Raw genomic sequence first — 24,989 nt, 5'->3', positions numbered from 1 at the left:
TACAATTTCTGGGGGTGGTAGAAGATCCCAAGGTTCCTATGGTGGTAATGATAGGCTTAGTTTTTTGTGGGTTTTTTTACCTGTATCTTTCCTTTAAAAAACATCTTTATTAGAGTATAATTGCTTTACAATTGTGTGTCAGTTTCTGCTTTATAACAAAGTGAATCAGTTATACATATACATATGTCCCCATATCTCTTCCCTCTTGCATCTCCCTCCCTCCCACCTTCCCTATCCCACCCCTCTAGGTGGTCACAAAGCACTGAGCTGATCTCCCTGAGCTATGCGGCTGCTTCCCACTAGAGATCTGTTAGGCTTAGTTTGTCATGGTGATTTAGGTCAAAGATCTTCTGGGGTTTTTTTAGGTTAAAATCTTAAGGGGAACTTTCTTTAGCTGATAAAGTTCTGCTTGTACATGTGAAGTATATATAATTATTATCATTTGCCATATATTTGATTTTTGTGTTCAGAGGGTATTTAAAGTAGTTTCTTCTTTAGAATATATGTATGTATATATATATTGGGATTATATGTAGTTGTTTCTTTACTTTTTTTTTTTTTTAACATCTTTATTGGAGTATAATTGTTTTACAATAGTGTGTTAGTTTTTCCTTTACAACAAACTGAATCAGTTATACATATACATATGTTCCCATATCTCTTCCGTTTCTTTGCTTTTAATGTGGTTTCTTTTTTGGGTCATGTAAAAGAAGAATTATAGAACGTGATATTTGTTATCAAATATTTGAATTATAGAGATGCATAAATACAAAGGATGCCATACGACCCACATTAGGGGTTACTGTTCTGTTTCAGAGCTCACTCCCTTCGTCAGTGTCTTGGTCTGCAATTTTAGTGTCGTTTTTTGCTTTAATTGATCAGATACTGGTTGATTGACACAAATTAATCTGAGGCTTGTAAACCAAATGTCAAATTTTAATTTACTGGGAGAGTGTAATTAGAAAGACTATCTTTGGACTTCCCTGGTGGCACAGTAGTTAAGAATCCGCCTGCCAATGCATGGGACACTGGTTCGATCCCTGGTCCTGGAAGATCCCACATGCTGTGGAGCAACTAAGCCCGTGTGCTGCAACTACCGAGCCTGCGCTCTAGAGCCTGCGAGCCACAACTACTGAGCCTGCATGCCACAATTACTGAAGCCCACACACCCTAGAGCCTGTGCACTGCAATTACTGAGCCCACGCACCACAACTACTGAAGCCCATGCTCCTAGAGCCGGTGCTCCGCAACAAGAGAACCCACTGCAGTGAGAAGCCCGTGCACCGCAATGAAGAGTAGCCCCTCCCCTTGCTGCAACTAGAGAAAACCTGCGCGAGACCAAAAATAAAGAAAGAGAGGGAGGGAGGGAGAGAGGGAGGGAGGAAGGAAAGAAAGAAGGAAGGAAGGAAGGAAGGAAGAGGAAAGGAAAAGGAAAGGAAAGGAAGGAAGGAAGGAATGAAGGAAGAGGAAAGGAAAAGGAAAGGAAAGGAAGGAAGGAAGGGGCGTATCTCTTAAAAAAAAAAAAGACTATCTTTGGACTCTTCAGATGGTATAACCTTTCCCTAGTTTGATCTTGACAAAGAAGCCAAAATATCTACTGGTTATGATGTTTTTTAAAAAAATGATATTCTTATCTAGACCTTCTAGAATCTAAGCAGCACTATCTAGTAAAAATATAATGTGAACTGCAAATATGAGCCTTCTACGTAATTTTAAATCTACTAGTAGCCACTTAAGGGTAGAAGGAAACAGGTAAAATTAATTTTAATATATTTAACCAAATGTATACTGAAATTACCATTTTTAACAGTAATTAATATAATTATTAATGAGATATTTTGCATTTTTTTCATATTAAGTCTTGAAATCCAGTGTACGTTTTTCACTTATAGCACATCTAAATTTGGACAGTAAATTTTCACAGAAAATATATAATCTGTATTTAGATTAAAATTTATAGTTGAAAAGGTGGATTCACATACCCAAGTTATTCCAAACATGCATATCAATTTTCCATTAACTGAATCAGTGTCTATTTCTAAATTTAATTTAACTAAAGTTAAGTAAAATTTAAAATAGGATTCAGTCCCTCTGTGTCCTGGCCATGTTTCAAGCACTCAGTAGCCTTGGCTAGTAGTGGCTGCCATACTGGACTGCATAGAGAGGACTGTTTTTCTCCAGCTTCCTTTCTTTACTCCCACATACCTCAGATTGTGAGACCTGTCTGAGAAGTGTAATGGAGAGAGAATCTCACTTCATAAACATGGAACTACAAAGAGTTTACATTCTTAAAAGGAAATTTTCATTCACACTATCAGTATATTAGAAACTGCCTGGCAAGGAGTTGTCTGTCTGGTTGACCCTACTTTCTCCACCCTTCTCCCAGACATACCCACATTGTCTTTCCAACAGATAAAAACATGCCAACATTGACAGCATGCCTCACTCAGGCTCCTCTGGGCTTGTCCTCCATGCTGGCTCGTTTCCATTATATCAGTGTATTTCCTGGTTATAGGCCCTCCGTTATCTTTCTCATTGTTTCATTCTCCACATTTGGCTCTAATTTTTGTTCTAGTGAAGGATTCAAATGTTCAAATTCCAGTTTAGTTCTTAATTAAGGTCGTAGTGTTTGATTTATGTTAATTTGAGTAAGGAACTTTTCCTCCTCTGCCCCTTGCTCCAGACTTCTAGAGTGGCTGGGCCAGGAAACTTCACTCTCCCCTCTACCCATGTAAGTATTTTTCTTTGAGCAAATCAGGGTTCTTCAGTATGGTCACCTGTGTTTAGACCTGTTAACCTTTAAGAACCTCTCTTTTTCCCTAGGCAGGAAGAATTATGTAGATAGGGGGTAGGTAGGTAATGACTTGGAAGATAAAGACCCCCCCTTAGTCTTGCCAGAATATTTTGCCCTGCACCTTGCTTGGGTCTGAACCTTGTTTGGCACATAGCATGATAGACCCCATCACCAGGAGGTTATAGAGCACAGAGTTCATTAGTTCCTGTTGGGTACCTGCCACTTTAAAGGGACATTATCGATGATACTGTTGAAATTCACCCTTCATGTTCTGGAATGTATAAAGTAAAAACTACTTACAGAGCCTTTCCAGAACTAGGAAATAATGTGTTATCCAAGACAGTAACGAGTCCTCCCTAGGCAAGAAAGCTAGCTTAGAAATTCATCCTGTTGAGTCATTTTGAACTGTTTTGAGTAGGAATGCACATTGTTCCCCTTCCTCATTACCATTAGACTCAAATAATTTTTAAATAAGACTTTGTGGAATGATTATCTGTGACAGCAGGAAAACCTTGGATGCCAATCCCTAGTCTATGAGCTGTGAGAGGTGTGACATCAGGAAAGCCATTGGCTTGCTCTGGGCCTCACTTCTCACCTGTCAAGTGAGAGTGTTAGACCAAGTGGTCTTGAGGCACCTGTCAGCTATCACATGTTTTGATCATCTTGGCTAATCCCACAGCTTCCCAGATGAAGAACCAGAGGCCTGCAAAGTCACTTCCTGAGATGATGTAGCAAGTGGGAGGCAGGTTTCTGGTTCTCAATCATGTGCTTTGTATACCCCAGGAGCTTCATCTTGTACTTAGAGGCTGAGCATGAACCCGATGAAGATATCCAGAAGGGTGGCTTGTTCTCTCTTTCCCCGTAACATCATTTTGTCTGCTCATATTTTGAGGTTACTGGCCAAAACCTCTAAAACCCCTGGGTTACCTGTTTTTTGCCACCTTCAGTAATTCAGTTCAGGCATCTCTGTGGCATAAAGTTCCCCAGTGACTTCTAAATGAAAAGATATATATCAGTTCTTTGTTGCTGAAGATGCATGATAATAAAGGAAAAAGCAGCAGCTGGAATGCAGAGTTAACTTTGCTCAAATATTTACCATTTAAACAACAGCTAAAACAAAGCAAAGCAGAACAGAGGGCCACAGTGAAATGCTCCTGTTCAAGTTCCCGGTGTGGGCTGGAGGCCTACTTCCAAGTGTTGGAGCAGCACTCACAGGTAGGAAGCTGAGCCTGACTTTCTCTGGATGGCTACTTTTAGCAGGCAAACTCAGGGCCTTTATACTCCTTTAGGCTGGTATTCAGTTTTAAAAAGAAACCAAACAGAGGTGTCAAGGAAAGGAAACTTACTGATTTCCTATTAGCTGTACGAAGCATGCTAAATATTTCTATATATTGGCTTATTTAATTCTATAACCACCCTACAAGACAGATAGGTATTATTTCCATTTTACAAATCAGTAAAAGTACTCAAAAAAATTATGTAGCTTGCCTAGAGTCACATAGTAAGTGAGCAAGGATTTTATTTGGCTCTAAAATCTGATTGCTTTCTACTAATTCCACTAACATCCAATAGCATTGATTTCTCTTTGGTTCCATTGAGTTTGAGGAGGACACCAGATGCTGTGCTGAAGATACCAACATAAATAGACCAAAATGAAAGGGAGATACAGTAATGGAGTAAATTTCATTTATAAGCAGAGGTTGTTAACCTGCATCTCAGAGATCCTTTGAAGATACTGAAAGCAAAAATATTAAAGAATTTTTTTAAAATAAAAGGTTTATAAAGATACCCACTAATCACAGTCATTAATCAGTGGCAAAAGATCAGTGGTAATCCTAAATCAGATTTAACTTTCAGCGGTGGTGCTTGCTACGTTTTGGGTAAAATATCGTACCATCATTTTGGTTTTTAAGAAGGCATGTTGTTTGGGTAGGTGGTTCTCAGTCTTTTATCCTTTGGGTGCATGAGAGGATGACATTTGCATTCAATGTCCTTCCCATAGATATGAATGACAACAGTTATCTAGTGATACACAACAAAGTTAGTGTCTTAAAGCAACAACTATATTTATTTTGCTCACAGATCTGCAATTTGGGCAGGGCTCAACGTGGACTGTTCATCTCTGCTCCACTCAGCATCAGCTGTGTTGGCTTGGAGGCTTTAATCATCTGAAGCTCACTCACTCGTATGTCTGAAACCTGGGCTGGGAAGACTAGAACAGCTGGGCTCCTCTGGCATCTCTGTTTCTTTGTGGTCTCTCCAGCATGACTGCTACAGGGTAGCCAGACTTCTTCTGTGCTAGCTCAGTGCTCTCAAAGCACATGACCCAAAAGAGAAAGTCAGGCAGGAACCTTATCTTTTATGACCCACCTTAGGAAATCACACAACATCCCTACAAGTGCATTCTGTTCATTGAAGCAGTTACAAAGGCCGGTCAGGTTCAATGGGAAGGGAAATAGATTCCATCTCTTGATAGGGAAGTGGAAAGGTTCTGGAAGAGCATGTGGAACAGGAAATACAGCAGTAGCCTTTTTTGGAAAATACAGTCTGCTACACAGATAAGCCAGGCTATGGGTTATATGCTGATGCCTAAGCCAGATGTATCTCTGGGCATTTCTCACCCACCCAAGGGAGCATATTGGTATGCAAATGAAATATAATTTATTTCCCTATAATTCAACCCACCATAATTCACACTCTTCAAAAAAGTAAATCATCTGCAAAATTTTGGTGCTCTCTTTACCGTTAGAAACAAATTACTTGTTTAACATGAATGGATTAGGCTAATGAGGTAGATAGGTTACTCTCCCTAAATTTTCCATCATTGTTGAGCCTATCCCTGTTCAATGTTCTTGAATTGTCATCATATTTCTGCTTTTCTACCTTGCGCGCAGAGGTAAACAGCCGAATATTTATATAAACACCTTTGCATAGAAACCTTTCCATTTAAAGCTAAAAAGTAGAGACAGTTACACTTAAAACTGAACGTTTCCTGAAGGGGTTTATTCTAGAATTTTATAACATCTGCTGCCTCCTCTTTGGGAGATGAAATGATTATTCAAGACACATTTCTCAAAGTTTACAAAATTAGTATCTTCTCTCAAGCGCTACTTGTAAAATGTGGGAACGCTGTGGCGTGGCACACAACAGACTTATGTACTTTTCGCATTAATGGGACTAAGTTTGTTCTAGACCTTTTTTAAAACTGTAAAATATTTCATCCATATTAAAGAGAATATAAAATTTATAGGTACGGTTTAAAGAACTAGAAACATGAATACTTGTGTACACACCATCCAAATTAAGAAGTAAACTATCACCTTCCTTATCCCCTGGAGGTCAAACCATCTTGACTTTTGTGTTAATCATCCCCTTTCTTTCCTTTATAGTATTACCATATCTATAGTAAAATCCTTTATTTGTTTGGATCTTCATCCAGTGCTTTTCACTTCAATTTAAAATATTTGATATAAAAAACTTGTACATCTGTTGACCCTTGAGCAACACGGGTTTGAACTGTGCAGGTCCACTTATATGTGGATTTTTTCCCAATGAATATGTGCTCCAATACTACAGAATCTGCAGTTGGTTGAATTTGAAGATGTGGAACTGTGGATACAGAGTGCCAACTGTGAAGATATATTTGGATTTTCAACTGCTCAGGGGTCAATGCCCCTGGCCCTTGTGTTGCTCAATCGTCAACTGTATTCCTAGGTACTTTATATTCTTGTTGCTGTTGTTAATTGGGTCATTCTGATTATTGCCAGGTATGAACATGCAGTTAATTTTTATGTATTCGTTTTGTGAAAGTCACATTTGCTAAATCTCACTACAGGCATACTCATTTTATTGTGCTTCACTTTATTGCACTTCACAGGTATTGCGTCTTTTACAAATTGAAGGTTTGTGGCAACCCTGTGTCAAGCAAGTCTATCGGCATTTTCCCAACAGCATTTGCTCACTTGGTGTCTCTGTGTCACATTTTGCTAATTCTGACAATATTTAAAACTTTTAAATTATTATTATGTTTGTTATGGTGATCTGTGTTCTTTCATGTTACTATGTAATTGTTTTGGGGCACCACAAACTGCACCCAGATAAGATGGTGATAAATGTTGTATGTGTTCTGACTGCTCCACTGACTGGCTGTTCCCCCCATCTCTCTCCCTCTCCTTGGGCCTCTCTGAGACACAACAATACTGAAATTAGGCCAGTTAATAGCCCTACAATGGCCTCTACGTATTCAAATGAAAGGAACAGTTGCTCATCTCTCATTTTATTTTATTTTATTTTATTTTGCGGTATGCGGGCCTCTCACTGTTGTGGCCTCTTCCGTTGCGGAGCACAGGCTCTGGACGCGCAGGCGCAGCGGCCATGTCTCATGGGCCCAGCTGCTCCACGGCATGTGGGATCTTCGTGGACCAGGGCACGAACCCGCGTCCCCTGCATCGGCAGGCGGACTCTCAACCGCTGCACCACCAGGGAAGCCCTCATCTCTCATTTTAAATCAAAAGCCAGAAATGATTAAGCTTAGTGAGGAAGGCATGTAGAGATCCGAGATAAGGATCTCTTCAGGACTCGCTGAAGGCTCAGATGATTGTAGCATTTTTTTTTAACAATAAAGTATTTTAAAATTAAGGTATGTACATTTTTTTTAGACATCATGTTATTACACACTTAGACTACAGTATGGTAAAAATGTAACTTTTTTTTTTTTTTTTTTTTTTGGCGGTACACGGGCCTCTCACTGTTGTGGCCTCTCCCGTTGCGGAGCACAGGCTCCGGACGTGCGGTCTCAGCGGCCATGGCTCACAGGCCCAGCTGCTCCGCGGCATGTAGGATCTTCCCGGACTGGGGCACGAACCCGTGTCCCCCACATCGGCAGGTGGACTCTCAACCACTGCGCCATCAGGAAAGCCCTAAATGTAACTTTTATATGCCCTAGGAATCAAAAAAATTCATATGACTCACTTTATTGTGATATTCACTTTATTGTTTAAATCTTATCTATCCTGACTGCTTTTTATCTGCTGAAGCTGTCAATTACTAGGAGAATTATATTTCAATTTCTCTCTGGTGATTTGTCCATTTCTCTAGTTACCATGTCAGTTTTTGCTTTGCATGTTTTCAGGTAATATTAATAGATACATGCAGGGCTTCCCTGGTGGCGCAGTGGTTGAGAGTCCGCCTGCCAAATCAGGGCACATGGGTTCGTGCCCCGGTCTGGGAGGATCCCACATGCCGCGGAGCGGCTGGGCCCGTGAGCCACGGCCGCTGAGCCTGCGCGTCCGGAGCCTGTGCTCCGCAACGGGAGAGACCACAGCAGTGAGAGGCCCACGTACCGGAAAAAAAAAAAAAAGATACATGCAGATTTATAATTCTTGTGTTTGTGTGTTGTTCCATGTTTTAAGTGTGTCTTTTACAGGCAACGTATAGCTAGGTTTTTATTTATTCAGTTTAAAAATATTTACATTTAATTAGAAAGTGGGGTCTTTTGCATTTATTGCGGTTAATGATATATTTAAATTTAATTCTGTCTCGATATTTTATGTACTTTTATTGGTGAATATTTTCTATTTCTCCCCCCTTTCTTCTTCCTACCTTCTGAAATGATCATTTTTTTCCCATTCCAGCTTTTCCACCTCCTTCTTTGGAGGTTCTATGCTTTATGTCTACTCCCTTAGTAGCTGTTCTTGCAACTTCAGCAGACATACTGTAAATTAAAGTTTCTATTTAATGAGTATGTTACCACTTATGCTCCAAAATTCAAAGACTTACCTCTCTTCAGCTTCCCTATTCCACAAATTACAGATTTTTCTTACAGTTTTAAATAAAGTTTGCTTGGTTTTATCTGTTTGTCGATATTTTCCCTCATTACTTTCTTCCATTTTGAAGTTGTCATCAGCAGTCATTTTCCTTCTTTCTGAAGTATCTCCTTTAGAATTTCTTTTTTGTGTGTGTGTGTGGGGTACATGGGCCACTCACTGTTGTGGCCTCTCCCGTTGCGGAGCACAGGCTCCGGACGCGCAGGCTCAGCGGCCATGGCTCACGGGCCCAGCCGCTCTGCGGCATGTGGGATCTTCCCGGACCGGGGCACGAACCCGTGTCCGCCGCATCGGCAGGCAGAGTCTCAACCACTGCACCACCAGGGAAGTCCTAGAATTTCTTTTAGTGAGGTTTTTTTTTTTTTTTGGTATGCGGGCCTCTCACTGTTGTGGCCTCTCCCGTTGTGGAGCACAGGCTCCGGACACGCAGGCTCAGTGGCCATGGCTCACGGGCCCAGCCTCTCCGCGGCATGTGGGATCTTCCCGGACCGGGGCACGAACCCGCGTCCCCCGCATCGGCAGGCAGATTCTCAACCACTGCGCCACCAGGGAAGCCCGAGTTTTTTTTTTTTAATAGTGAACTCTAAACTACATGTCAATGATACAGAGATGAATAAGAAACATTATCATAAAGTATATAATTTCAGTGTAACTAAGTACAAATTCGAGATTAGGACAATGTGTTGCAAGCACAGAGAGGGGAGGCTAAGTATAAGGAGCAAGGGGGTGGGGAACATCTCAGGAAAGGAGGTGGAGGGCTATGGGTGTGTCCACGGAACGTTCATCAGTGCAACAGGCTGGAGCTTAGGAGTGGGTTGGTGCCAGGTAGAGCTAGAGAGGTTAACTAACTAGCTAGTGGGTTGTGGAGAGCCTTAAATGCCAAACTGAAGGCAACAGAAAGTTGGGGGGGGGTTAAAGCAGTGGGGTGACATGATTAGATGCATTATTTAGGAGTGAAATGTATGACTGCATGGTGAGCCATGGGTGCAGAAGTCATCCGGGAGGAGGAGGCTGGGTAACTAAACCAAGGCAAAGCAAAGGTAATGAAGAGGAGAAATGAAATTTTAAAAGACATTGACGGGCTTCCCTGGTGGCGCAGTGGTTGAGAATCCGCCTGCCGATGCAGGGGACACGGGTTCGTGCCCCGGTCCCGGGAAGATCCCACATGCCGCGGAGCGGCTGGGCCCCTGAGCCATGGCCGCTGAGCCTGCGCGTCCGGAGCCTGCGCTCCCCAATGGGAGAGGCCACAACAGTGAGAGGCCCGCGTACCACAAAAAAAAAAAAAAAAAAAAAAAAAAAAAGACATTGACAAGGTAAAAACATGAATAGCAGATTTGAAGCAGAGAGATTAGAGGATACACTTCAAGGACTATAATCAAGAGGGCTAGCAGGATTGAGAGCATGGGAGGTGGCGTGCATGTTGGGGGTGGGTGAAATGCCACTGCAGGGAGAGGGTGAGGTTAGTTTGTAACATAAAGCATTTGATGTTTTCAGGACAGATGGTGAGTTGGTTTTAGAAGAATCAATGTTTAATATATTAGGGATATCTCTGTGCTGAGAACTCAGCAACATTTTCTGATTTTATCTGGTGGTTCTGGTCATTACTGTTTTTCCTTCTTTTGCTTCCTGGGTTAGAATATAGACCTCTACTTCAGGATGCAAAGGGTCTGTTTTCAGCCATAAATAACATATAATTAAATAATAATTGGATTTCAGTTAAATTTTAGGTCAGGAATTTGAAATGTAGAACTGCCTTCACTGTTCTTTGCAAAATGATTGCTGCTGTGCAGTGCTTGCTCTTGGCTGATGGGACCTCTCGTCAGGGGTCTATTTTTAATCTTAGCACTGTCCACAGGCTGGCAGATGTGATCCAGAGTGTCTAAGAGCACTCTTAGACAAGGTAAGACAGGAAGGAATGGAAAGAAGACAGACTCAGAGCAAGGGAAGAAGGAAGAGAAAAAATCCTTCATTTAATTTAAAAAAGTATTTTCTAGGCTTATGCTTCCTACCTGCTGTTTTTGGCTGGCAAGATCAGATTCTCCCCCTGTAGACTGCCACCTGGTCTGTGAGCTCAGATGGGGGCTTTCTTTTCTATGCATGAGTCATCACAGTGATTCAGTGACTTACTCGTCACTTATACATAATGATTGCAGTAGGCACTGCTGAGAGTTGAAAAGAGCTTCTCCCTGCCAGGGTGGTAAGTAGCTTTAATAGCAGGTGTGGTGTGTCAGTCCGGAACCTGAGTGACTCCTTGCCTGCCACCTGGTGCCATAATGGAGTGCTCTGGACTCAGGCATGCAGAGGGCCTCATCACATCCAGACATTGCTTGACAGAGGAGGGAGCTGGTCAGGGAATTTGGGGGGGAAATAAAACGTGCTATAAACTGTTATGTTTGGGGAGCTGTACTTTATCTGGCAGCATCACGATCTGAAATATTCCTAGCCTTTTTATGTTAATGGTGGTGGCTGACCCATGGGATCCTGATGTGTGGATCAGCTGCTGTTAAATTATCTTATCTTTTAGAAGTGACTCAGGAGGAAAAGTGTCAAGTAAAAGTTATTCATTTCATCCTGGCTGGATAAAAAAAGAATTTGGGTTGTTAAATTACAGAATGATTCCTATAATTTTTGCTGTTGCTGTCAAAAACTACAGATATAGATTCCTGTATCTGTATTGAGATGGGTCTGTCACTATTAGCACCTGCCTCTGGATGGCATTGGTAAGGCAGAAAGTTGGTGACTTGGGTGAGCACATACGAAGTGTTTTATCTAATTTACCTAAATTTTACCTAAATTATCTCATTTAATCAATTGTGCAGTTAAAGAAACTCAGAGAAGCTCAGAGAGTAAGGAAACCGTCCAAGGTCACTGAGCAGATACACAGTGGCCACAGTTCGAACCCAGGTACAATTAGTGGGAAAATTCACACAACACTGCCTCTGGGCATGTTTAGGTATTTACTTTTTCTCATTTGAGAGAACAGATGTGGTTTCTGTGATAAATTAGTCTCACCCAGGTGTTTTCCCTTGATAGAGATACCATCCCTCTATACCTACCGGAGGTTCCAGCCTTTTATCCCTAGATGCTGTTTTCAAGTAACAAAAATAGGAAAATACATGAATAAGGGGATTGGTCCACAGTGCAATACCAGCCCTACTGTATTCTTTCCTTTGTACTCTTTCTTGAATGCCCATTAGGCTGTCAGTGATGTTTAAACTATTAAAATTTCTGACTGTCCGTATCACAAAGACAGATTATACAAAGTTCTGAGCAGCAAAGATGTCAGCTGTATAAACACAGGGTTTTATTCCTTATTTTTCCTAGCAATTTAAACTTGACTAGGATGAACCAAATGTCAAGCTATCAGGAACAACAGGAACGTATAAGGGTTGTTTTGGGAGCAGGTTTCCTTGGTACCAAACTGAAGTAGCTTCCTGCATTCTACCAAGCTTTGGGGAAACAGAGCCTTTAATGCACATGGAATGTTCTGTTGTCTTCAAGAGAACTTATAATCACTTGCTTGAATAAGCACAGTTTACAATAATAAAGCTTAAGGACATGCATGGATAGCCTTTTATTATGGAGAGAGGCTGTGTTATAAAGATGAAAATGTTAATACTTAATAGTTTTGAGATGAGAGTTGGAACTGGAGCATATATCTATGTCATAGTCATTTTCCCTGAGAATTACAGGTACCCAGCCAAAAGACTGCAGTATTTTTAGCATGGCTTGTCACCCACAAAACACATGAAATGAAGAGCTAGAACCAGGAGTCAGGAGTTACCACAACATGGAACAGAAGGTAAGAAGATCAGTTAAGAGCAATGACCATGAGAGAGATCATCATTCATAGGACAGATATGATCCATTCTCCAATGCAGAGCCCACAAGGAGTGACTCCTGAGGAGCCCCTACTAGTCTCTTTTCCTTCAAAAGAATTCTCAAGAGAAAAGAATAAAACAAAGGGAAGGGAGACTAAATGTAGGATAAAGATCTTTATGTATATTTGATACAGGTAGACTGAACTTACCTCACCAGCTTTTAATTTTATGCCAACTTTTTGCAGGTAAATAAATTTCTGCCAAGCCCTAGGGAGCCATTTGTACTAACCTCAGCTGATTGTCTACTAACATTTCCGAAACTCATGTTCTTAAACTGCTCAGAGGCTTTGGTTTTACCACCTGTGTAATAAAGGAGGCAATGCAGATGGTCTGTAATGTAAAATTTGTGACCACAGTGGGTGGGTATAAATGAGTTTAGTTATCAGTTGATGTGCTAGACACACAATGAATGACTAGGGGGAAATCAGCCAAGGACGAGTAGCAAGTAGCTCGTTAGAGCCCTGTCTGGACTCTGCTGAGCATACACAACTTTCCAGACCATCAGAGTTAAGGGGGCTCCTGGCCAGGCTCTCTTTGGTTGTTTCCTTCCCTGGATCTCCTTATTAAATTTTTGGCTTGTCTGCCATTTTATGCTTGTCCCAACCAGTATCAAGACCTCAGGCTACTCATGATGTTAGCCTTTCCTGATTGTTTGCCACTGAGATAACTATTGTTTCCAACAGTGCCCAGGCAGGAATTTTTCCATGCTCTGCTCCAAATAAAGTCAGCCCTCTGCAGCAGGGAAGCAGAACTGCCAGTTTCCACAGCCCTCTCCATCTACTGAGGCTTGGGTAGAATTTTCAGGTAATGAAGCTTCGGTAGGAGGGGGCAAGGGATAGGAGCAATCTCTGGCTAAAACGTCACAGAATCCCTTCTTACTGAGACTCAGTAGGTTTTCTTCAGTAAATCTTTAATTAGTTGTATGCCTTTGGTCAGTTTCCAGAATGTTTAAATGGTAGTTTTGTTTTTATTTTTTTATTGAGATATAATTGACATATAACATTGTATTCATTTCAGGTATACAACATAATTTGATATATGTATATATTTTGAAATGATTACCACAATGTTTATTTAACATTCATCACCATACATAGTTATATTTATTTCTTGTAATGGAGTTTTTAAGATTTACTTTCTTAGCTACTTTCAAATATACAATAGGGTATTGTTAACTATAGTCACCATGCTGTACATTACATCCCCAGAACTTATTTATCTTATACCTGGGAGTTTATACCTTTTCATCACCATGACTCATTTCTTTCATCCCTACCTCACACACATACCCTGCTTTTGGTAACCACAAATCTGTTCTCTGAATTCATGAGTTCATTTTTTTCTTTAGATTCCATATGTGAGGGATCATACAGTATTTGTCTTTCTAGAATTTCACTTAGCATAATGCCCTCTAGGTCTATCCATGTTGTCACAAATGGCAAGATGTCTTTTTTTATGGCTGAATAATATTCCATTGTGAGTGTGTATCACAGTTTCTTTATGCATTCATCCATCAATGGACACTTAGGTTATTTCCATGCCTTGGCTATTATAAATAATGCTGCAGTGAACATGGAAATGCAGATATCTTTTTAAATTAGTGTTTTATTATCTTCAGATAAATACTCAGAAGTGGAACTGCTGGATTATATGGTAGTCCTATTTTTAGTTTTTTGAGCAATCTTCACATTGTTTTCTATTGTGGCTGCACCAATTAACATTCCCACCAACAATGCACATCCTTGCCAGCACTTGTTATTTCTTGTCTTTTGATGATAGCCATTTTAACGGTGTGAGGTGATGCCTCATTGTGGTTTTATTTTCATTTCCCTTATGATTAGTGATGTTAAGCATTTTTTATGTATCTGTTGGCTATCTGTATGTCTTCTTTGGAAAAATGTCTGTTCAGATCTGCCCATTTTTTTTATCAGATTATTTGTCTTTTGCTACTGATTTATATGAGTTCTTTATACTTTTTGGATATTAGCCCCTTATAAGGTATGATCTGCAAATATTTTCTTTCATTCTGTATGTTGCCTTTTCATTTTGTTTCTGGTTGCTATGCAGAAGCATTTTGGTTTTCTGTAGTCCCACTTGTTTATTTTTGCTTTTGTTGCCTTTGCTTTTGGTGTCAAATCCAAAATATCATTGCCAAGACCAATGTCTAGGAGCTTACCCACTATGTTTTCTTCTAGTTTTATTGTTTCAGGCCTTACATTTAAGTCTTTAATTCATTTTGTGTATGGTATTAGACAGTGGTCCTGTTTCATTCTTTTGCATGTGGCTGTCCAGTTTTTCCAACATCATTTATTGAAGTGCCTGTTGTTTCCCCATTGTATATTCTTGCCTCCTTTGTCATGAATTAATTGACCATATAGGCTTTTTTTTTTTTTCTGGGCTCCCAATTCTGTTCCATCGGTCTATGTGTCTGTTTTTATGTCAATACTATACTGTTTTGATTACTATAGATTTGTAGTATAGTTTGAAATCAGGAAATATGCTGTCCCAGCTTTGTTCTTATTTCTCAAGATTGCCTTAACTATTCGGGATGTTTTATGGTTCCATACAAATTTTAGGACTGTTTGTTCTATTCCTGTGAAAAATGCCATTGGAAATTTAATAGGGATTGCCCTGAATCTTTATTTTGCTTTGGGTAGTATGAACATTTAATATTCTTCCAATCTATGAGTATGGACTATCTATTTATTTCTGTATTTTTCAATGTCGTAGGGTTTTCAGTGTATAGGTCTTTCACCTCCTTGGTGTAATTTATTCCTAGGTATTTTATTCTTTTTGACGCAATTGTAAGTAGGAATTGTTAAAAATTTCTCTTTCTGAAAGTTTATTAGTTTGTAGAAACACAATAGATTTTTGTGTATTGATTTTGTATCCTGCGACTTTACTGAATTTATTCATTATCTCTAACAGGTTTTTGGTGGAGATTAGGGTTTTCTGTATATAATATCATGTCATCTGCAAATAGAGACAAGTTTTACTTCTTCCTTTCTGACATGAATGCATTTAATTTCTTTTTCTTGTCTGATTGCTATGGCTAGATCTTCCAATAATATGTTGAATAAAAGTGGCAAGAGTGGGCATCTTTGTCTTGTTCCTAATCTTATAGGAAAAGCTTTCAGCTTTTCACAATTGAGTATGATGTTAGCTGTGGTTTTTCATATATAGCCTTTTTTTATGTTGAGGTACATTCCTTCTATACCCGCTTTTTGAGAGTTTTTATCATGAATGGATGTTACATTTGTCAAATGCTTTTCCTGCAACTATTACGATGATCATCTGGGCTTCCCTGGTGGTGCAATGGTTGAGAGTCTACCTGCTGATGCAGAGGACACGGGTTTGTGCCCCGGTCTGGGAAGATCCCACATGCCACGGAGCGGCTAGGCCTGTGAGCCATGGCCGCTGAACTTGCGCATCCGGTGCCTGTGCTCCGCAACGGGAGAGGCCACAACAGTGAGAGGCCCGCATACCCCAAAAAAAAAAAAATATGATCATCTGATTTTTATCCTTCAGTTTCTTAATGTGAATTATATTGATTGAATTGTGGGTATTGAACCATCCTTGCATCCCTGGAATAAATCCCACTGATCATGGCATATGATCCTCTTAATGTATTGTTGAATTCAACTTGCTAATATTTTGTTCCTTTTTACATTTATGTTCATCAGGATATTGGTCTCTAATTTTCTTGTGTCCTTGTCTGGTTTTGGTATTAGTGTAATGCTGGCCTCATAAAATGAGTTTGGATGCAATTCCTTCTCTTCCATTTTTTGGAAGAGTTTGAGAGAGATTGGTATTAAGTCTTCTTTAAATGTTTGGTGGAATTCACCAGTGAAGCCGTCTGGTCCTGAACTTCTGTTTGATGAGACATTTTTTTAAAAAAAACAGCTCTTAGTTTCATTAATCTTTTCTATTGTCTTTTTAGTCTCTATTTCATTTATTTCCACTATGATTTTTGTTGTTGTAACAAGTTTCAACAAATTTGGTTGTTTTCAACAAATTTGTCCAGGTTTATCATTGCTTTTGGGGGCAAAGATTTGCTGAGCTCCTCACTCAAGCATTCCAGAAATCCCACCTTTTCTTCATGTATTTATATAATTTTCTTCAAAACCTGTTGACTTGAAATTATATGATATGACTTGAAATTAGTTATATGACTTGAAATTAGTGCATGTACACTCCAGCTGTAAACATCTGAGTCCCTTCAGTTATCTCTATGAACCCTAAAGGTGCAGTTTATCATGACTTGGCCATAAACCATACTAATTTAATGCAAGCAATCAATTATGTATATTACCTGATGATCTACTGGTAACTTGAAAGATCATGTCAATAGGCATTATCTTGTGAAAGGTAGAATATCTGTGAATTTTTAAATTCAGAGGCTAGGTTGATTCAAAAAAATATTATTAGCTGGGCAATTTTGTACTTAATAACTCTGACAAGTTTTTAAGATTTTTGTTTTGGAAAGAAAAGCCTGAGCAGTTAACGGATAGTAAAGGCTCTTAAAAGCACCCTTACAAAATAGAAATTAAGGACAAAATTGGTTGCTCTTATCTCAGTCTATTTCTTTCCTTTATCCCCATCTATTTTCTGCACTGCATAAGAAGTCTTGAGCTATAATCACATTTGAGTGTTGTAAACACATCACAGTACCAGGAGACAGCAAGTTCAAATGAAATAAAGCTCTGAGAATGAGATAGCAACTTGTCATAATTCATTTCTTTAGTTTTCTGTAATCATTATATATTGTGCTATTAAACTTTTCAGAGTATTTGTGCTATGTCCCTCCTCACCCTTCCAAAATTTTGCATGTGCCATCTTGAACTCCCCACTTCAGTAGTGAAATAGGCTGTGCCTATCACAGTAGATTAGGGGAGAGGCACTCACTGTGGAGGTTCACTTAAAGGATCCAGCTTACCCAACCATAGTGCTGCTGCTCAAATCTTATGGAATCTAAATTATTTAAAATAAAGGCTAAAATCATACCATCTATAAGGGAAAAGTTGATATTCAGGAGGACCTGGAGGACAGGTGGTTTAAACTGTTGAGGGAAGCAGGCACAGATCTCTCTAATGGTCAGGCTATTTCCAAAGATCTGGTGCCAGCAGGCCATTGTGGTTGAAACAGGCTCACAGCCAGTGACTGAGGTTCTAGAAACAGAGCCCATCTCCAGCTGAGCCTGCTGAGAGTCAGAGGTAGAGGGTAAGGACCTGAATTTTGGGGTTAAACTGGAACTCACTTAAGAATCTAGAGCTGAAGCTCATTCATGGGGACTAAGCAAGTCTGCTGGTTGTAAGAAAAAACTACAATGAGGTGGGTATGTGGGTGCCCTGGAGTCCTCTCTAGTCCCCATAGATATACCTGGGCGAGAGCAACAAAATCAAGCTCAGACCCTGCCCTTCCCAGGTAACAGGATGCTAATATCCAGGTGTCTAAACTGGACTGAGTCTGCTGGTAAAAGGCCTTCAGACCCTATAGCTGGGCTGAGATTGGAGACAAGGACTGACCTATAGGGTCATCTTCTCAATGCCAAGGAGATGTCGTTGTCTTTATTCATAGTGAGAATTGAATAATCACTGCTGCTGGTGCTACTTAGGTGACCACAAGGCCCAAACAATATAAAGACAAAATATTCCCTCTTGTTTTTATGATCATTATTGCTGGTGATAAGGAACCCCAGGTTAGTGGATATGACCCTGGAATGGAAGATTTGAATAAATCTTATTTTTCCATTATCCTGGATACTGTTGGGCCGAACTTTCTCAACCTTGGTACAATGAATATTTTGTACTAGATAATTCTTTGTTACGAGGGAGGGCAGGCTGTCCTGTGCATTGTAGATTGTTTTGCAGCATCTCTGGTCTCTGCCCTCTAGATGCAAGTAGCACCTCACTTCCCCTGTTGTGTAATCAAAAATGTCTCCAGATATTACCAAATGGTATCTGAGGACAAAATCATCCCTAGTTGAGAACCACTGCTGAAGGCTGTAAAAGAAGCCTGTGTAAGACATGGCTTTGTTCTCAAGGAATTCACAATCCAATTGGGTGTACACACGTATAATGTGGTAGAAATTATGTTTGGAATGGGGTGCTTCTCAACATATATATGAAAAGAATTAAAAACAGAGGTCGAGATTGGATGACATGAGGAAATGTGCTGAAGAGGAGCCAGAATGGAAGTAGCATTTAAGGCTGGATGGCATTTAACATGTGTAGGGGAGATGGGAGGGCAGTTCAGCTGGTGAGTAAGGGTGAGTATATTTGCTGGGAAACTGTGAGAACACTGCCCTGCTCAGGGTGGAGGCATGTGTTGGGAAGTAGAGGGAAGGAGGCTGGGCCAGGGAGCTGCTGCCCTGAAACAGAGTCTCATACTCCATATTTCCCTGGAGCTCCTTAAAAATCACAACCTGGACATGTAGTTTAGTTCTAAGAAGTGGACTTTACATGTACTCAGTGTGATCCTACTCTTTATCTCACTCTCCTCATGTGAATAAATATGATAATAAAATATCTTCCAGTACTTTGAACCAACAACCCATGTCCCCTCAATTAGGAACTCTACCTGATAAGATTATTAGTGGAGTATAATTATAGCTAATAGTTACTAAGCTTTCACCATGCTCCAGGCACTGTTCTAAATGCTTTACATATGTCAATTCATTTATTTTCACAACAGCCCTAGTTGTATTACGTTGTCATTTTCTTGATTACATGTGAGGGGACTGAGGCATGGAGAAGTTATACAAATACAAATAATAAGTTGAATAAACAGGATTTGAATACAGATGATCTGGCTTCAGCTTCTGTGCTTTTAATCCATACTATACTGCCTCTCTTCCCATGCTGATAACTTGTCATGTGTGACAGTGGTAGCGAAAAACTATATAGATAAAAGAAACAAGTATGTGGCACTCATGCCCGTGGCCTCTGGCCTCTTGGAAATCCAAAACTGTTGCTGAGCCATGAGCTTACCTTCTGGGAGTTTATATACGAGGGCTGAATTTAAGAGAAGCTCAACGTTTGGAATTACTATTACAAACTACTTGATATGTTAAAAGTACTAGAAACATATCTTGCTTTAGTCATTTTTTTTTTCAATGGGATCTTTTGAATTTATCTCATTTCCAGATTTTGTAGACTAATATATTCAATTAATACTTCCCATGATGTTAAAGTGCATTATATTCATCTAGACCTGTTATTAAAGAATGCCTGTGTTTATAAATCTCATTTTCAATTGCATTATTTGATACTCAGAATAGCCCCAGAAGCAAAACTGCTTATGAGGCAGAAGAGTTTACATTCATATTTTCATTCCTTTGCCGTTTATTATTGCCTGGTATGATAAAAAAATGTTGTAAATTGCTTTCCAGACAAGGAAGCAGGGGTAGAGAGAGAAGCAGAAACAGGGTTTAGGTGTGGAATTCCCTTCAGCCCCTGGGTAGATCCTAACTATGCTGCACTGTACTGGGAGTAGAAACCCCGTGCTCTGTCTCAAACAGGCTGGTGCCCTGCCAGCCCAGTGCATGCTCCTCTCTGTCTTCACTCACTGTATTTCCCTGGCCTGTAGTGCTCCGTCTACTCCCCTCTGATATACTCCAAGTTATGAACATCCCACAGGGAGGGGAAGGCTTACCTCTTACCAGTATGTTAGATACTGGCCAAGTGGCTTGACCTCTCTGGAGCCTCACTTTTCTGATCTATAAAATGTACTCAACATGATCTACTACCACCTGCTGAGAAGATTTTATTCAAAGAAACTCAATTAATGACCATTTCATTGTTTTTACTTCTCAGCCTGACCTGAGACTCACCTGTTTTGAGAAATCTTTCTTTGATTAAAACCTTTCTCTGATTAGAAACTTTCCTGCTGTGAATGCTTGAATGAATCCATTGTTGTTGGATTAAAGTTGGATATAACAATATGAACTCATGTTTATTTTAATGTACGTATGGTAATTGAGTTATCTATATAGACATAGGTTAATATACATACATATATTTTCTTTTTTCTTTTTTTTTTTTTTTTTTTTGTGATACGCGGGCCTCTCACTGTTGTGGCCTCTCCCGTTGCAGAGCACAGGCTCCGGACGCACAGGCTCAGCGGCCATGGCTCACGGGGTCAGCCGCTCCGCGGCATGTGGGATCTTCCCGGACCAGGGCACGAACCCGTGTCCCCTGCATTGGCAGGCAAATTCTCAACCAATGCGCCACCGGGGAAGCCCTACATACATATATTTTCTAGCTCTGTTCTCTGAGAGGGCTTGGGACAGTAATACCCCTGTAGCAATGAACATACTTAATGCCCAGATCTTGGTTTCTAAGTACCATTTTCTAGTAAAATGAACCAGTGCTCCTTGGGGAAATGGCTGAAACTAGGGCTGGTAGAGGAAAATACCAGGAAACTAGAGCATCTTGTAATGCCAGAAAGAAAGGAAATGCTCAAGGAAAAAAAAAAAAATGAAACCATGTTAAAAAGACACAGAAGCTAATCTAAAAGGATCTCTAAAGCCCAAAGCTGGAGCAATTTTAGCAACAAAATAATATAGTATTGTATAATCCAAACAAGAAAATAAATATCAATGATACCATACTAATATAAATAAATAAATGGGGAGAGGGGCTATTCTTTCCAAAAGAAGTCTAATTATTAAATTTAGAAAATATAGAGAGAAATAGAAAATCATCATTAGAATACCACAGTAAATTGCTATAGTCAAGATCCATCAATGGATACTAAATTTAGGGCAAAACTTTGAGAAATGATGTATTTGCATAGATTCAAAGTATCTCTCCCAAAATAGTTATTACTGTGGTGGTTTTAACATATGTTGACAAATTCTTTGAGACTTCTTCCTCCAATAAGTTAAGCTTGATTCCTCTCCCCTGGAGTGAGCTGGGCTTAGTGACTCATGTTTTATGAGTAGAGGATGGAAGGGGAACATTATAATTTTCTAGTGGAGAAACCTGGCAGACACCACATTAACCAGGTGATCAAGGTAAATACCACCAGGACTAAATCACATTGACATCATGTACACCCTGATATGACATAATGAAAAGAATACTTCACCTCTGTGGTATTCTTCCCCACAATTCACAGCCCCAAATCAAGGTGTGTTCTACAAAATACCTGACCAGTCAGTACTCTTCAAAAGTATCAAGGTCATGAAAGAGTGAAGGCAAGGAAAGACTGAGAAACTGCAATGGATTGAAGGAGGCTAAGGAGGCTAAATGCAATGTGGGATCCTGAGTTGGAGCCAGGAACAGAAAAAGGATACAAGAGAGGAAAAATTCTCCTTTACCCTCTGAGGATCTCCGGCTGGGCTTAAGAACTACACTGACCTAAGATTATTAACAGAAGAAAAGCATACACCTTTTACTAAATTTTTGCCTATACGTGGGGGCCTTCACAAGAGAATGAAGACCTTGAAGAAGTGACCAGAGCAGGAAGCTTTTATACCTTTTAGACAAAGAAATGGTAGATTTGTGAAGAAATGACAAGTCAAAGGGGTTTGGGCTTGGGGGCAATAAATTATGGGGAAGGCAATAGGACATAAATGGGGTGGGAGGGAAACCAGTGGAAGATAAAAGTTATTTTAGTAAGTTTATTTCTACAGATCCATTTCAACACTGATTCCCAGTCTCTAGGGATAAGGATGTTCTTTTCTTCCTGGTACAGAGGGGCACCTTTCAAGAAATTTTATGGCCTGTTTTTAGGTAGAAAAGGAGAGGTCAGAGAGCCCTTCCTGCACCTGCTCTTTCTCAAGTGCCTTTAGTTCATAATAATCAATAAGCCAAAGTGGCATATTTTGGAGTGCCATGTTCGGAACTCCTTCAAGGACATTAGTGAAAAAAAAAAACAGGGACATTCAAATGAAGTTGTAGTTTAGTCAGTAATATTGTTCCAATGTTAATTGCGTAGTTTATAATTATACGGTGGTTGTATAAGATGTTAGCATTAGGGGAAGTTGGGTGAATGGTATACAGGAAATCAGTACTATCTTTGCAACTCTTCTGTAAATCTAAAATTATTTCAAAATTTAAAGTTTTTAAAGTTTTCTCCTGTATTTTTCTTGCTTTGCATTTCTTCAGCACCTGCATTTACAAACTCCACAGGGCCACAATTCACTTACTTATATCTTAATTAGGAATTCTGTTCTTTCAAATACATATGTTGCCCCAGTTTTTATATAAACACTACAAAAATTAACTTTTTGTAACTTCCTTGGTTCCACATATAATTCTCTTAAAATATATTCTTTAATGAATGGATAAACAAATGAACAGAAACTGATTGAGAAAAATGGAAAATTATTGAAATATACCCAGTAAATATCCAGTGCATGCTGGTTTGTCAGTTGGTTGTTGTTTTTTGTTTTTTATTTTAAGGTATTTCTCAACCATGCTTTCCTCTGAGGATGAGTTAGGTCTTTGGTAGGTGATTTTTAAGCCAACAGGCCAGTTTTCCCAACTATGCTCATATAGTAGACTGTCGAACAGTGTCCTCAAGGACTAGGTCTTGGAAGGATGTGGGCCACAGTTTATATGTAATTTCACTCTAGAAAAAAGCACAGAATCTAACATTTGCCTATGTTTTCCTAATTTTAAAAGTACTCATGGTATTTTAAAATGAGCAGAAGCCATGACATGACCTATTTGAATTCCTAGCCAAATGTTTCCCCAGGTTATAAAACTCAACCTCATGTGCTATAATTAAATTATGCTTGTGGGGTGTACGTTGCCTGAAAAGTTTATGGCTACTGCTTTTGTTTTCAGGGAATCTTTAAAAGCAGTAAATGAAGTCTGTAATAATAGCTGTTTTTCTTGGGGCAGTTGAGAAATGCATAGGATAACTTTGGAGCCAGAGTGCCTGGTTTTGCTGAGATGATGGTATTGTCCTTTTGTTTCTAAGGGCATCAGTTTTTTAAAAAAAATTATCTTCCATGAAGACACTGCTGGTATCATACGATTATGCTTCTAAGTAGATGATCCTAACACTGGACAAAGTCCTGAGGTTTCATTTAAAGGTCTTTTATGGGGCTTCCCTGGTGGCGCAGTGGTTGAGAGTCCGCCTGCTGATGCAGGGGACACGGGTTCATGCCCCGGTCTGGGAGGATCCCACGTGCCGCGGAGCGGCTGGGCCCATGAGCCATGGCCGCTGAGCCTGCGCGTCCGGAGCCTGTGCTCTGCAACGGGAGAGGCCACAACAGTGAGAGGCCCACGTACCACCAAAAACAAAAAAAAAGGTCTTCTATGCATTCAAAATATGAATCTACATTATTAACAGGGCTTCATCATAGTATTTCTTATATTACATTCCTAATGAAAAACATTAAAGAGAGCTCCTCAGCTTTCAAATATACTATAGGGTTAAGAAATTCATTTAACCCAGCTTATATAATAATAAAAATGCCTAAATCAGCCTGATAGACTTCACTGTCTGATACTGCTGTGGAGAGGGATGTCCAATAGGAACTTGGGTTTTGGGCCTTGCTCACCCTTCAGCACCCACAGACCCTCAGATGAGACAGTTCACTTTTCTTCACTTTGGTTTCTCTACCTGAAAAGTGAGAAGGGTTAGAATGTATGATCTTTAGAGTCCCTTATAGATCAAGAACATGATCAATTGATAGCTTAGCTTTTCTATTCTAACAAAGGTGTTATTTTATACCAAAGAAAAAGTCATTCAGTGGTTATGAAATGTCTGTAATAGTTTCTAAAGTGGGGTGGTACTAGGGATGTAATGTACAACATGACAAATATAATTAACTGTTGTATGTTATGTATGAAAGTTGTTAAGTGAGTAAATCTAAGTGTTCCCATCACAAGGAAAATTTTTTTCTGTTTAACTTTTATCTATATTAGATGATGGATGTTCACTAAACTTATTGAGGTAATCATTTCATGATGTATTAAGTCAAATCATTATGCTGTATACCTTAAACTTATACAGTGCTGTATGTCAATTATATCTCAATAAAACTGGAAGAAAAAAAAGCAAAATAAAATAAGAAATGAAGTCCTGCCCCCCAAAATCTTTAATTAAAAAAAAAAAGTTGTGTGGGGTCAAGTGTCATTGTGTATGAGGAGAGGTAGTCTAAAGGCACAGACCGTCATCACTCCAGCAGGTACCAAGATGGCAGGAGGCCATGGTCCAGGAACACTCCCCTCTTCCTCTCTTTTATTTTATTTATTTATTTTTTTTAAAGATTGTTTTTTGATGTGGACCGTTTTTAAAGTCTTTATTGTATTTGTTACAATATTACTTCTGTTTTGGTTTTTTGGCCACAAGGCTTGTGGGATCTTAGCTCCCCAACCAGGGATCGAACCCACACCCCCTATATTGGAAGGCGAAGTCTTAACCACTAGACCGCCAGGGAAGTCCCCCCTCTTCCTCTCTTTTAATGCCTCCTCCATACTCTTAAAATCAAACACCTTCACTTAGCTTCCACAACCTTTCATAATCTGG

The 24,989-nt window shown here is 39.7% G+C and overlaps 1 protein-coding gene across 6 annotated transcripts in view; it reads left to right on the top strand.

Annotated features, from left to right (window-relative positions):
- Positions 1-24,989, top strand: part of TMEM108 (transmembrane protein 108) — a 371,967-nt gene that overhangs the window by 119,623 nt on the left and 227,355 nt on the right. The gene's annotated exons all lie outside the window — the stretch shown is intronic.

This window comes from Kogia breviceps, chromosome 5, assembly GCF_026419965.1.
Source record: "Kogia breviceps isolate mKogBre1 chromosome 5, mKogBre1 haplotype 1, whole genome shotgun sequence".
Taxonomy (NCBI): Eukaryota; Metazoa; Chordata; class Mammalia; order Artiodactyla; family Physeteridae; genus Kogia; species Kogia breviceps.
Note: the sequence above shows the minus strand (reverse complement) of the source record. Positions and strands in the feature narration are given on the sequence as shown.